General features: G+C 33.6%; 1 protein-coding gene across 12 annotated transcripts in view; it reads left to right on the forward strand.

Moving 5' to 3' along the window:
* Positions 1-13,204, forward strand: part of ZNF438 (zinc finger protein 438) — a 157,216-nt gene that overhangs the window by 92,935 nt on the left and 51,077 nt on the right. The window lies entirely within an intron of this gene.

The raw sequence follows: 13,204 nt of genomic DNA on the forward strand, positions 1-13,204 counted from the left end.
GTATTGAAAGATATTATAATCCAGTTAAATGGGGAGAACCACCATATTAATGGATTGGAAGACTTAGTGTTACAAAGATGTTACTTCTCTCAATGAACTTAGAATAAATTCCTAACAGATTTTGGGGGTCTTAACATTGGTACTATTATTATCATAATTGTTACTCTAGTTGTTATTTTTTGTGATATTTAACATTACAATTTTGAACTTGTTGAAGAGGAGTAGTCCAAAAATTACAGACCCTCCTGAAGAACAAAGTATTTTTCCTGCCTTACACTGTAACTTAATATAAAACAATAATAATTAAGCCAGTGTGTGGTATAAGGACATATGAATTGGCCAATGGAAAGAATGGGGGATTCAGAAACAGATCCATCTATATCTGGAAACTTGATTTATGACAAAATTGATATTGTAGATCAGTGAAGAAAAGGTCGGTTAGATTTTTCAATATATGGTGCTATGGCAAGAGATCGTTCATATGAAAAAGAATAATAATGGATTCCTATCTCACAGCATACACAAAATGGGAAATGGTTAAATTATAAGTTGTAAATTAATTATAATTAAATTTAATCATAAAATTAGAAACAGAACTCAGGAAAAAAATGAGGAAAAAGACAAAACTATCAAAGAAATGAAAACAAAATTGGAAGGAATGCAAGAGAAGGAGATGATACAGAAAAACAGTGAGGTCACAGAGATTAGAAATGAGAGAAGTAAGTAAAGTCAAATATATACTTAAAGGAGTGATGAAACACCTTTATTTAAAATAGCATTGTTTATGATATACTAGAACTGTGTCATTTATTAACTTTTTCATCCTGCTGAGTGATGTGCCAGAAATCATAAAGTGATCTATGTATTATTTGTAGAAAGTAAAGACTTGGAAACCATCTGACATACAAAGAAATTTATTATCACTTTCTTAGTTTGGAGAAGTTTATCAAAAAGGCTTAACTAAGATTTATCAAATGACTATTGTACTTAACTCTTTTGCTTAAAGGCACCTTATTTAACCCCATGTACTGAGTAAGGTACATTTAGAAACAGTATTAATTTGAATACATATTTACCAGTATATGAGTTTTTAGAGAACTCCTTTTGTTTTAACATATGTTTAAAATACGTTTTTATCAAAACCTTGCAGCTATAAGTGTAGATCACTCAACGTAGGGGAAATGGTTACCATTTAATCTAATCTGCAAAGCCAGTCTTCAATTTCCAACCTATCTTCCAAATCAGCCTTCTTTTTCTCAATAAAAGTACAGCTTGATTTTTCAATTCAAATAAATATGTTAATGTATGTCTCCATGACAACCATCACACAGTTGAATTCTAATGCTAATATAGATAAATAGATAAGGCACAGAGCCTTACCATGTGTTTCCTGGATACAATAAGGTATGGCTACCTTCAGTATTTCTCTGCGCTCACTAAAGTCTTTGCAAATCAGTGAAGATGATTTTTACAATTATAAGAGAATGGAAGAGGTAAGGTTCTTAAGTAGAAATACCCTCACTACTGCTTCATCCAACTATACATCTGAACTTATAAAGTACTAACATGGGCCCATCTACTTCATTTCTTAATTAAATATATGTGTTATATGTACATATATGATGAGGAAAGAACAAATCCTTACTTAGTACCTTGATTAAAGGAGGATTTACAGGTTTGGCTTGGTATCCAGGAGAGTTTTTATATTCCGGAGAAATGCGCTATAGACAGGATTAGTGAGTGGCATGCGTTTCTTTTATTAAGTGGGAAAGAGTGACTGTGAAGGAGGGAAAGGAGGGGAAGAGGAAATAAGAAAGAGGATGGCATTATACCTTAGCTGTAGATGTCTTCTCAGAAAGATCTATAATAGGAAGAATGAAGGTTGACGATCTGGTTACCTTAAAACTACCTGTGCTCACATATTTCTTGGAAAGTCTTCATTAGCCTCAAATGTCCCTCAATTTTTGGACCACTGATATAGAAGACAGGCAGAGCAGATCCTTCAGATGTATAATTGTAAACACAACAAGACACCTAAACTAATGAAGTAAAACCAGTGTTTTAGAGGTTAAGCTTTTCTGAAATAAAAGAAAACTGGAACCTGAATATTGAAAGGACAGATTGTGTGTCTGTGTCTGTGGTATATTTGTTGAACATTAGAAGCAAAGAAAGATTCCTTTGGGGAGCCAGACAAATACATTGAGTTATTTATAAAGGAGGAATTATGTGGTCCTCAGATCCCATTCAATGCAAGGAAATGGAGTATACTTAAAAGATTTTCAAGAAGGGAAAATGTAACTTACAGATTTTTTATATCCATCTAGACAGTTCTTCAAGTTTAGTTTTTAACTTAAATATTTTCTCAAAAATTATTCCTTTGAGCCTTTGAGGCAATGCTGAAAGATTGAATTTTTTTTTTTTTAACCTGGCTTTGTAAGGTAAAAGTATACTTGGTGTTGTCAGAACAAAATCTGGGCAAGATGTTGACTTTTCCTTCTCCCAGCGCTGCAACCTTTTTATCATCTGTAATAGAATTTGCAGGATTCTGATAATCCTACTTATGGGAGAACTGATCTATTTCTCAGGACTTTGGGTTTTTCAAGGAGTAGGAAGAACAGTGGACTTTTCAGCAATCTCCTCGTTGATGGAAAGGATCCGAGACAAGATGTTTGAGTAGATCAATCACATAAATATACTTGTTTGCATACAAGTTTGGCTATTTAAACACAAGGGTGAAGCAATAAGTGTCCATACCAATTTCAAAAGGTTAGTTCTTGACAAAGTAGCATCTTGGGCATAGATTTTGCTGATACTATTAATGCTATTATTAAAAACCTTCCCAACAAACATACTTTGCTTTATTTCAGGCAAAATAAGTCAAATCTGTAAAAGGTATGCTCGAGTATGAAAAACTCTGAATATGTTTGGGCTGGTGAAAAAAGTAAAATATAACACTCCTGTCCCTTTGGAATAGAACAATATAGTTTGTGAGGTGTAGTAAAAAACAAGTATTCTATATTCCTTTTTGTGAAGACATCTGAAGAAGAGTATTATATATATTTTTTCCAGTTGTAAAGAAGTTCAGTATCTAAACTGAGTTTTCTCCTGCCTATACCTTGGTATTTCCATTCTTGACTTGTATGCAGATGAGAAAAATGGAAGTCTATAATAAGTTTATCTGCAAGAGCTCAAAGGGTGCTCTTTACTACTGCTGCTGAAGCCAGGGTATTGTATATTCAGACCATGAACTGGGTTCTTTGGTTTGATTGCCCAAAAGATGCCAGTTCATATTCACAGAGTAGATAGACCTGCCAAGTAGATGATGAAGCTTTATTAGTTTTGCTTCCCTCAGAAGAAAAAAGGATTGTACAGCAACTTCTTGAGAACAAAGTGCCTATAAAGGAAATAAAAATCAATCCAGAAAAAAAACATATGGACATCTAGAGGGAGAGAAGAAAAAAAAAAACCTGGAGTCATTTTTAGCCCAAGATCAACAATTAAAAGAAAGAGCTCAAAGGTGTTTTGTTTCCTACCAATGTTAGTATGCCCGATGAACGATGAAGAAATATTTGAACAAGTTACCTTTATCCAAATACGCTGTCTCATGGCCTTGCTATGATACCTTGGATAAGATTTTTTAGAAAGTGTAACTGGCTAAAGAATTATTAATAAGTCTGGGACCCTCTCCCCCACCAATGACTCAGTGGAAGAATTTAGAGCTCATTTCAGTAAGAAAACGTCCATCCTTCAGTAAGATGGAAAGAGACCAGAAACAGTAGAGGAAGGGGACAAACTGACTAGTGGTATTAATAATGAAGAGGGGGAAGAGGAGGAGGAAGAGAGGCAGATGAGGAGGGAAATGGAAAGTACAAACAAAAAGGCTTAAAACTCAGTCTGCTCCTAATAAGGATGAGCATAGAAAATCGGGAAAGTCACAGAAACAACAAAAAAAGTGATGAAACATTTTAAGTGAAGAAGAAAATAACATTTAGTGATGAAGGGAAGTTGGTTCACCAATGTAGAGATCTGTTGTGAAGGATACTAAGGAAGAAGAGCATAGTAGTGTCATCCTTAATAAAGTAAAAGAAAAGCTTCAGGAAGAAGACAGATTTGACCAAGAAGAGTATAGGAAGAAAGTTAAGTCACATGGACAAGTGCCATTTAAAAAGCAAGCCAGAAGAGAAGCCAGCAAGAGACAAACAAAGGCCAAAACTGGAGGGGGATGCCTTTTAGGGTTGGGGTGGTGATGATGAAGAATTTGTTTCGTATACATTCAGATCTTGATAAATATAGAAGTCTGAAGAATCAGATAGTGAAGATACGAAGAATGAAATTAGTGATGCCACAAAGAAGCAGAGAATGAGAAAAAAGTAACAACAGTGAAGTGGAATAAGTGAAACAAGTCATAACAGAAAGAAAGCCGAGTGAGTAATCTAAGAGCCTTTGGATACAGGCCTATCTTTAGCAGAGAAAAAAGAGTTTGTATTATATCTATTCAAAAGTCAAAGCTAAATACTTCTTTCTCTACTCTTCTTGAAACCCCTTGTCACGATTATGTGGGCCAGAGGTCAAGAAAGAATTGGCTTTGGAACAATAGTTAGGTAACAAGAGCCTTATGCTTAAAGAATCAGTGCAACTCCAGACAGAAGTGATCGTATATCTAACCATTCATCCTGCCCCATCACAGCATATACTTAAAATGAGAGTGGATTATAGAAATTTCCTGATCTCATTCCAGCACATATGCTCTTGGATTAAATCCATTCCTTTATTTTACTGCCAAGTTAGAGAGTCCTTGTCCCATTTTTAGAAATTCTTGTCCTGCTTACAGAATGTACTATGTATGTACTATTAAACAGAATTGCTCAGAATTTCGATGTATTTAATATTTCCAAAGAGTGAGTATATAATGGAGCAGCCCTTATAAACAGTATTTTTAATTGAGATCAATAATAAGCCTATATCCCATTTTAAATAAAAGTACATTTAAAAACAGATTTAACAAAAGACATGCAAAATCTCTATGTTAAAAGCAATAAAATACTACTGAGAAAAATTAAAGAAGACTTGAATAAACGAAGAGAGGGGACATTCACTGAGTGGAAGACTCAATTAGCTGACAGTTCTCTCCAAACTGATCTATAGATTCAGCATAGTCCCTAACATAATCCTACAGTCATTTCCCCCCCAATCACACCAAATTGACAAACGTTCTAAAAGTTATATGGAAATGTAAAAGACTGAAAATATCCAAAACAATTTTAAAATCATAGCTGGAGGATTTGACTTTATAACAACCATAATGCTGTAATAACTAAGACAGTATGGTGCTGCTATAAGGATCAACCAATGGATCAGTGGAATTGAATGGAGAGGCTGGAATAGACTCACAGTTTATAGTTATTTGATTTTCGACAAAGATCCAAAACAACCCAGTGGGGAAAGGAAAGTTTTTTAATAAATGGTGCTGGAAGAAGTTGATATTTATATAGGAAAAATAAATCCCAATTCCTGCCTTGCGCCATGCACAAAAATTAATTTGAGATGGATTATATTACTAAGTATAAAAGCTAGAATCATAAGACTTTTAGAAAAAAGAATCAGAGAATATTTTCATGACTTGGGAATAGACAAAGATTTAAATGCAGAAAGTAATAACCATTAGAGGAAAACATAAATTAGACCTTAGCAAAAAACAAACAAAAAAAAGGTACGCTTATCAAGACACCATATTTGTAAAACATTTGTCAGAAAAGGCTACACAGATAAAGAATTTATACAACTCATTAGAGAAATGCAATCATAAACAAAAAAGTGGGGGTGTAGAGGACAAATTGTTTGTAAAGACACTTTATAACACAGACTTGCCACAACAGAAGATATTCAATGGCCAGTAAGCATGTGCTCAACATCATTAATCAGGGCAATGCAAGTTAAAACGATAGTAAGACACCCACTTAGATGCTCATTTTAGCATGACTAAAATTAAATAGGTTGATAACACCAAATGTTAGTAATATTGTTGAGTAACTGGAACTCATACGTTATATGGGAGGGTTAAATGATACAACCTCTTGGGAAAAAGATCTGGAAATTTCTTATAAAGATAAACAACTTACCTGATGGCCCAGCAATTCTGCTTCTAGGTATTTACCCAGAAAAATGAAAGTATAAGTCCACGAAAAAATATATTCATGAGACATAAACAGTATATGTACATGTAGCTTTATTTGTAATAGTAGCCAAAAACTAGAAATAGCCCAGGTGTCCATCAATAAGAGAATGGATAAACAGACTGTGGTATATTCAGAAAATGGAATACTACTCAGCAATAAAATGAGACAAACTACTGAACCTGCAATAATATGGACGAATCTCATTATATTAAATGAGAGAAGTCTTATATAAAAGAATACATACTCCATTTTTGTGAAGTTCTAGAACACACAAAATTTATCAATGAGGGAAAGGAATCAAAAGAATGGTTTTCTCTGTGGAATGGGGAGGAAATGACTGAGGAGGATTATGAAGACACTTTCTTAGGAGTGATGGTAATGGTTTGGCTTACAAGGTATATGCTTTTGTAAAAACTCATGGAATGGTACACTTAAGATTGGGGCATTTCATTTTATGTAAGTTTGAATTCAAAAGAATGAAAAAAGAGCTTTAACATATATCACAAGTAGATACTATTTTATACGCACCAGTTTAGCAAAAGTGTTGTCAAGGAAGTGGAGCATCCTGGTCTCTTACCCTTGTTAGTAGCCGTGTAAATCGGATCAATTATTTAGAACAGTTTGTCATTATGTAATAACTTGTGCATATACCAACCCAGAAGTTCCACTCTGAGGCATAAAAACTCTTGTAAATGTATGCAGAGAAACGTGCATGATAATGTTCCAAAAAACTGGAAAGAACTCAAATATCCATCATCGACAAGAGAAGGCACAAATTGTGTTATATTCAAACTATCATGGATGAATCTCATGAACATCTAAGAATACTTCTGTGTGGTTCCATCCTATAATTCCATCCAGAATCTTGTAAAATGAAAAGTAAATATATTGACTAGGGATACATATGCTAACACTATAAAGGAAAGCAAAGAATTCAAGATAGTAGGGGAGAAGGCATGGCAAGGAAGGTCGGAATTAGACTGGGAAAGACCATAAAGACTTCAAAGTTATTAGGAATGTTCTGTTCCCTAAACTGGGTAGTGGGATGACAGCTGTTCATTTTTTTTAAACTTACACATGTTTAAATATTGTTTGGTATATTTTCAATATTTTATAATTTAATGAGAAACAAAATGTATATTTTAAAATTAAATAATCTTTAAGAATTCTTCATTAGCAACAATATTTGCAAAATGGAAGAAGTTGGCTTTCTGATATCATTAATTTAGTCACTTATTCACATGTTTATCAAATACCAGTACATAGCCTGATAGGGATATGGCATTGGTTAAGCCCATTTGGAGGATGCTGTTTTGGTACCTGTAACTTAAAAATGAATTAGAAAAACGACTGAAATCTAGAATGATTACAGCCTTATATAGGCCCAGCTTTGACCTCACTCTCCTAATGCTAGTCCATGGGACTTCTCAAAGAGACACTTTTATGAATTGAGTTGGAATGTCACTTGAACTGATTATTGACCAATCATTAAATTATCTTTCCATCATGTTATGGGGGCTGTCCCCCATAGTGTATTTACTTGAAACTTAACTGTGATAAAAAATTTTCAGGAAGCTAACAGATTGTTCTTCTGTTGAATCTTAAACATTTTCAAGGTATTCATAGATTTTTCATTTTAACATTTCTTACAAAATCTGTGAATATTTTTCATTAAATCAACTTGCCATAAAATAAAGGTTGAACTCTGTACCTGTAATGTGGTCCTAAATTTGTTGCTTAAAATTAAAAAGGCTACCCCAGCCCTTTACTCTTTATAGGTATTCAGACATTCCTTTGGATGCCAGATAAGAAATTCATAGTGCCAGATATCCAGCAAGATGACAGTCTGGTTGCCCATATGAAGTACTTAAATATACCCCAATTGCAATTCCAAAGTCTTATTGCTTCATTTATCACAGGAAGTGCCAGGGTTCTGAAATATTCTATAAGAAAAGCGACTCTACTTGCATCAATTCTCATAGGAATGACCAAGAATATTATGCCAATTCAATCCTAAGTATTGAAGTTAGGGTTATATATGACATTTAATAGTATGATTTATTTTCTATCTTAAAGTTTATAGGGCACAAAACAAGACCCTATCCTTTCATATTGCTTTTTATTTTTAAAGCATCTGAGTGATGATAAAAATCTAAGCTTAAGAACTGTCAGATGATTTATGATATTTCATTTATTTTTCAAAGGGTTGGGGTGTCACCAGTAAGCCTATTAGAATTGTAGGTTTAGAGTTTCTCGATTTTAAAAAAGACCAGCTGCATAAACAAGTGTGTTAGCTTTGTAATTTAATTCTGTGTGATTTTTTTAATACTTCAAAGTACCAAAGGAGGCATTTATTCTTAGGTCATAAATACTTTTTTATGTCATTATGATCTCAAACTTTCAAGTACATTTCAAGATCTACTTCTTAAAATATTAATATGTTTTTATTGTGTTCTTTACAACCTCAAGACATTTCTTCTTTTGTCTATCTAAATCTGCCTTTCTTCATAGGCTGACCCCCACAAAGGTGGAATGTGAATAAACTGGAGGAAGACTAATTTAAATTGGAATTCTGCAGTCAGGGACGGATAATCTAATTATCTTTGAGAATGTGCTATAAGCACCTTAAAGCTATTTTTTATTAAACTTTTAATTTTGGATAATTTGAAATTCATGTGCAGTTATAAGAAATAATATGCATTTCATGTACTGTTTGCACAGTTTTCCCCAAATGATAACATCTAAGATATTAATATTGATATTATCTATATCTTATTCAGATTTCTCTCATTTTACTTAAAAACTCATTTGTATATGCATATATTTAGTTTCTAAGTACTTTTCTCACCTGTGTAGCTTCTTGTACCACAGTCAAGATACACAGCAGTTCCATCACCAGGATTCCTCATGTTGCCCTTTTATAACCACACATACTTACTCCTGGCTGCCAGTCCCTAACCCCTGGCAACCACTGTTTTGTTCTCTATTTCTGTAATCTCGTCATTTCAATAATGTTATATAATAGAATCTAAGAGTATATAATCTTCATGTATTGACTTTTTCATTCAGCATTATTTTCTTGAGATTCACCCAAATTGGTGCATGTATTAGTAGTTTCTTCCTTTCTATTATTGAGTGGTATTCCATCAAAATCTATTTTGATTTTTAGTTTTCATATATATACACACATAAGAGATAATAAAAATGGCAGTTTAAAGGTCTTTAAGACGTTGCAATTAACTTATTAATTACAGTTTTTTAGTGTTCTTTTCGTCATTTAGATTGGATTTATCTGTCTGAACTGTATACTGAAAATATATTTTCAGTAGGAAAGAGAAAAAGGATTATTCTATTCCTTAACAATAATTCATTCTAGTAAGAACTGTCCAGATTGGAGAACATACTACTAGCTGCTACCAGGTGAGACAGGTCTGTGTTCTGACTCAAACAGAAACAGATATGCTGTTTAGTTTTTTTTTCCCCTCCTCCAAAGTGCCTACCATTACTCAAGTTATTCTTTTCATACAGCCTATTGTTACTTTTATGCCTATGTTTGTTAAATGTGATAAATAAAGCTATAGATATGGATAAGATCTCTTAGAAAAAGACTATAAAGTGAGACCTAATGTTTGCCCTGAGCATTAAAATTTAATGGCCAAGGATGTCTAGAAAGGCAGGAAGAAAAAACTAGGGGTTTCTGGTTCATCGAAATTAAGAGAAAAGAGGGTACGAAGAAGGAAATAAGGTATGGCTTAAATAGCACCTGTGGATGACTTTGGCAAAAGAGGTCTTGGAGGAGTTGATGGCACTAAAGATCATTTGGAGGAGGAATGGGAGATGTGGAAATGGCAGCCCTGTAGAAAAGTTTGAGACAGGGAGTATCTAGATAGGCCTCTAGACTATAGTTGGAGGGAGAGGTGGTGCCAAATGGCTTTGCGTATATTGTTGTATATGTTGTTGTTTTAATGGACGAGACTTGGGTTTGTTTAAAAGCCAGTGCAAAAGATATGGTTAAAAGGAAGAGGTTGTGTATCTAAGCTAGAGAATGAATAATATTTTCATATCGTTGGGGAAACGGGAGAGAATGGAATCCAAGGCATAGGCAGAGGGCCTGGCCTAGGGAAGGAGGAGTGGCATTCTCTCTATTGTGTCAAGTCAGAAGTAGGAGGGACTGGAGCACACATTGTGACAGTGGAAATGTGAGTGACTCTGCATCTGATAATTCCTCTTTTCTCTGGGAAGTGGAGGTGAAATGATCTAATAAAGGAGAATACATGGTGCTGGAGATGTGAGTAGTTAAGGGAAGAAGCCTTAGTGTAAGTCATCGAGGCTCTTGTGTTTGCAGAATATCTGGGCAGTGGGATTCCTAGTTGACTACAAATACATTTTCGAACAGTTGCATGGTTTGAGATGATGAGGATGTTGGATGCAGAGAAATTTTTAGACTTCCATACATGCGGTTCATTTCTCTTGGGAATGAGGTCAGTATTAAAGCATAGAGAGAGACAAAGTATAAAGTGCTGTAATTTGGAAAATTTTAAACATTTTTAAAAGCAAATATTTGTTCATAGTAGCCTCTTATGATCCTTTGTATTTGTGTGGTATCAGTTCTGATGTCTCCTCTTTAATTTACAATTTTATTGAATTGAATCCTCTCTTTTTTTTTTTCTTGGTAAATCTAGCTGAAAGTTTGTCAGTTTTGTTTATCTTTAAAAAAGACAATTCTTAGTTTTATTAATCTTTCTATTGTCTCATTAGTCTTTATTTCATTTATTTCCACTATGATCTTTGTTATTTACTTCCTTATACTTATAAACTTTGAGCTTTGTTCTTATTTTGTAGTATCTCGAGGTATAAAGTTAGGTTGTTTATCTGAGATGGTTTTTCTTAATGTAGACATTTATTGCTGTGAATTTCCCTCTTACAGCTGCTCTTAGTGCATACCATAAGTCTTAGTATGTTGTACTGGTATGAAGAATTATATGCCAACAAATTAGGCAACCTAGAAGAAATGGACAAGTTCCTAGAAACATATACTTTACCAAGACTGAATTATGAAGAAACTAAAATCCTGAACAGAAAAATTACAAGTAGGAGATTGAATCAGTAATAAAAAAAAAAAAAAAAAATCCACAACAGTAGCTTCACTGGTGAATTCTTTCAAACATTTAAAGAATTATTAATACCAGTTCTCTCAGACACTTCCAGAAAAAGTAGAAGAGGAGGGAACACTCTGAAACTCATTATATGAAGCCAGCATTATCCTGATACCAAGACTAGAAAAGGACACTATGAGAAAAGAAAATTATAGGCCAATATCTTTAATGATAATAGTTGTAAAAATCATCAACAAATATTAGCAAACTAAATTCAACAGGACATTAATTAGTTTCTACACCATGATCAACTGGGGTTTATTCCAGGGATGCAGGGATGGTTCAATAGCTGCAAATCAGTGTGATAAACTACATTTAAAAAATGAAGGGTAAAAATCATGTGATCATTGCAATAGATGCAGAAAAGTCATTTGACAAAATCAACATTCTTTTATGATAGAAAACTCTCAAGAAAGTGGATCTAGGAGAATGTACCTCAACCTAATGAAGTTCCATATGTGACAAGCTCCACTAAAGGAAGAATTGTTAGCTCTAAATAAAACAAATTTAATAAAGTTTCGGGATACAAAATCAATATAGGAATATCAGTTGTGTTTCTATACTGTAATAATGAACAATGATAAAAAAAAGAAATTAGAAAATCTTATTTACAGTTGTAGCAAAAAGAATAAAATACTAAGAGGAATAAATTTAATCAAGGAGATGAAAGAGCTATACACAGAAAAGTATAAAACACTGATGAAAAAATTGAAGAAGACACCCCAAAAATAGCTATTCCATGCTCATGGATTGGAAGAATTGATATCGTTAAGATGGCCATACTACCCAAAGCAATCTACAGATTCAGTACAATCCCTCTAAAAATTCCAGTGGCATTTTCACATAAATAGAACAAATAATCCTAAAATTTTTATAGAACCACAAAAGATCCTGAATAGCCAGCCAAAGCAATTTTGAGAAAGAACAAAACTGGAAGCATCACATTCCCTGATTTCAAACTGTATTACAAAGCTATAGTATTCAAAACAGTATGGTATTGGCATAAAAACAGGTACATGCAGATCAATGGAACAGAATAGAGAGCCCAGAAATACACACACACACACACACACACACACACACACACACACACACACACACACACCCCTAAACATATCTATACATATATATATATATATTCAATTAATTTTTGAAAAAGGAGCAAGAATATACAATGGGGAAAGGATAGTCTCTTCAATAAGTGGTGTTGGGAAAACGCATTCACCTATGAAAGGATGAAACCAAGCCCCAATCCTACACCAAACATGAAAATTAACTCAAAATGGATTAAAAACTTGAATGTCAGAACTAAAACCACAAAACTCCTAGAAGAAAGCATAGGGCATAAACCCTTCAGCATTGGTCTTGACTATGTTTTTTTTTTTTGGGGGGGGGGGGTTGACACCAAAAGCAAAGGCAACAAAAGCAAAAATAAACAAGTGGGACTAATAAGCTTTTGCACAGCAAAGGAAACCATCAACAAAATGAAATGACAGCCTATGTAATGGGAGAAATTATTTGCAAACCACATATTCCATAAGGGATTAATATCCAAAATAAGCAAGGAACCTATACAGCTCAATAGCAAAATAACAACAAACAAAAAGCGAATAACTCAATTTAAAAATGGGCAAAGGAACTGCATAGACATTTTTTGAAAGAGATACACAAATGACCAACGGGTACGTGAAAAGTTGCTCAACATCACTAACCATCAAAGAAATATAAATGAAAACCACAGTGTTTAATGAAAACCACACCTTTTAGGATGGCCATTATCAAAAAACAAGAGATAAATGCTGGTTAAGATGTGGAGAAAAAGGGAACCCTTTTATTTAGTTGGTGGGAATGTAAACTGGTATAGCCATTTTG

This window comes from Rousettus aegyptiacus, unplaced genomic scaffold, assembly GCF_014176215.1.
Source record: "Rousettus aegyptiacus isolate mRouAeg1 unplaced genomic scaffold, mRouAeg1.p scaffold_m13_p_10, whole genome shotgun sequence".
Taxonomy (NCBI): domain Eukaryota; kingdom Metazoa; phylum Chordata; class Mammalia; order Chiroptera; family Pteropodidae; genus Rousettus; species Rousettus aegyptiacus.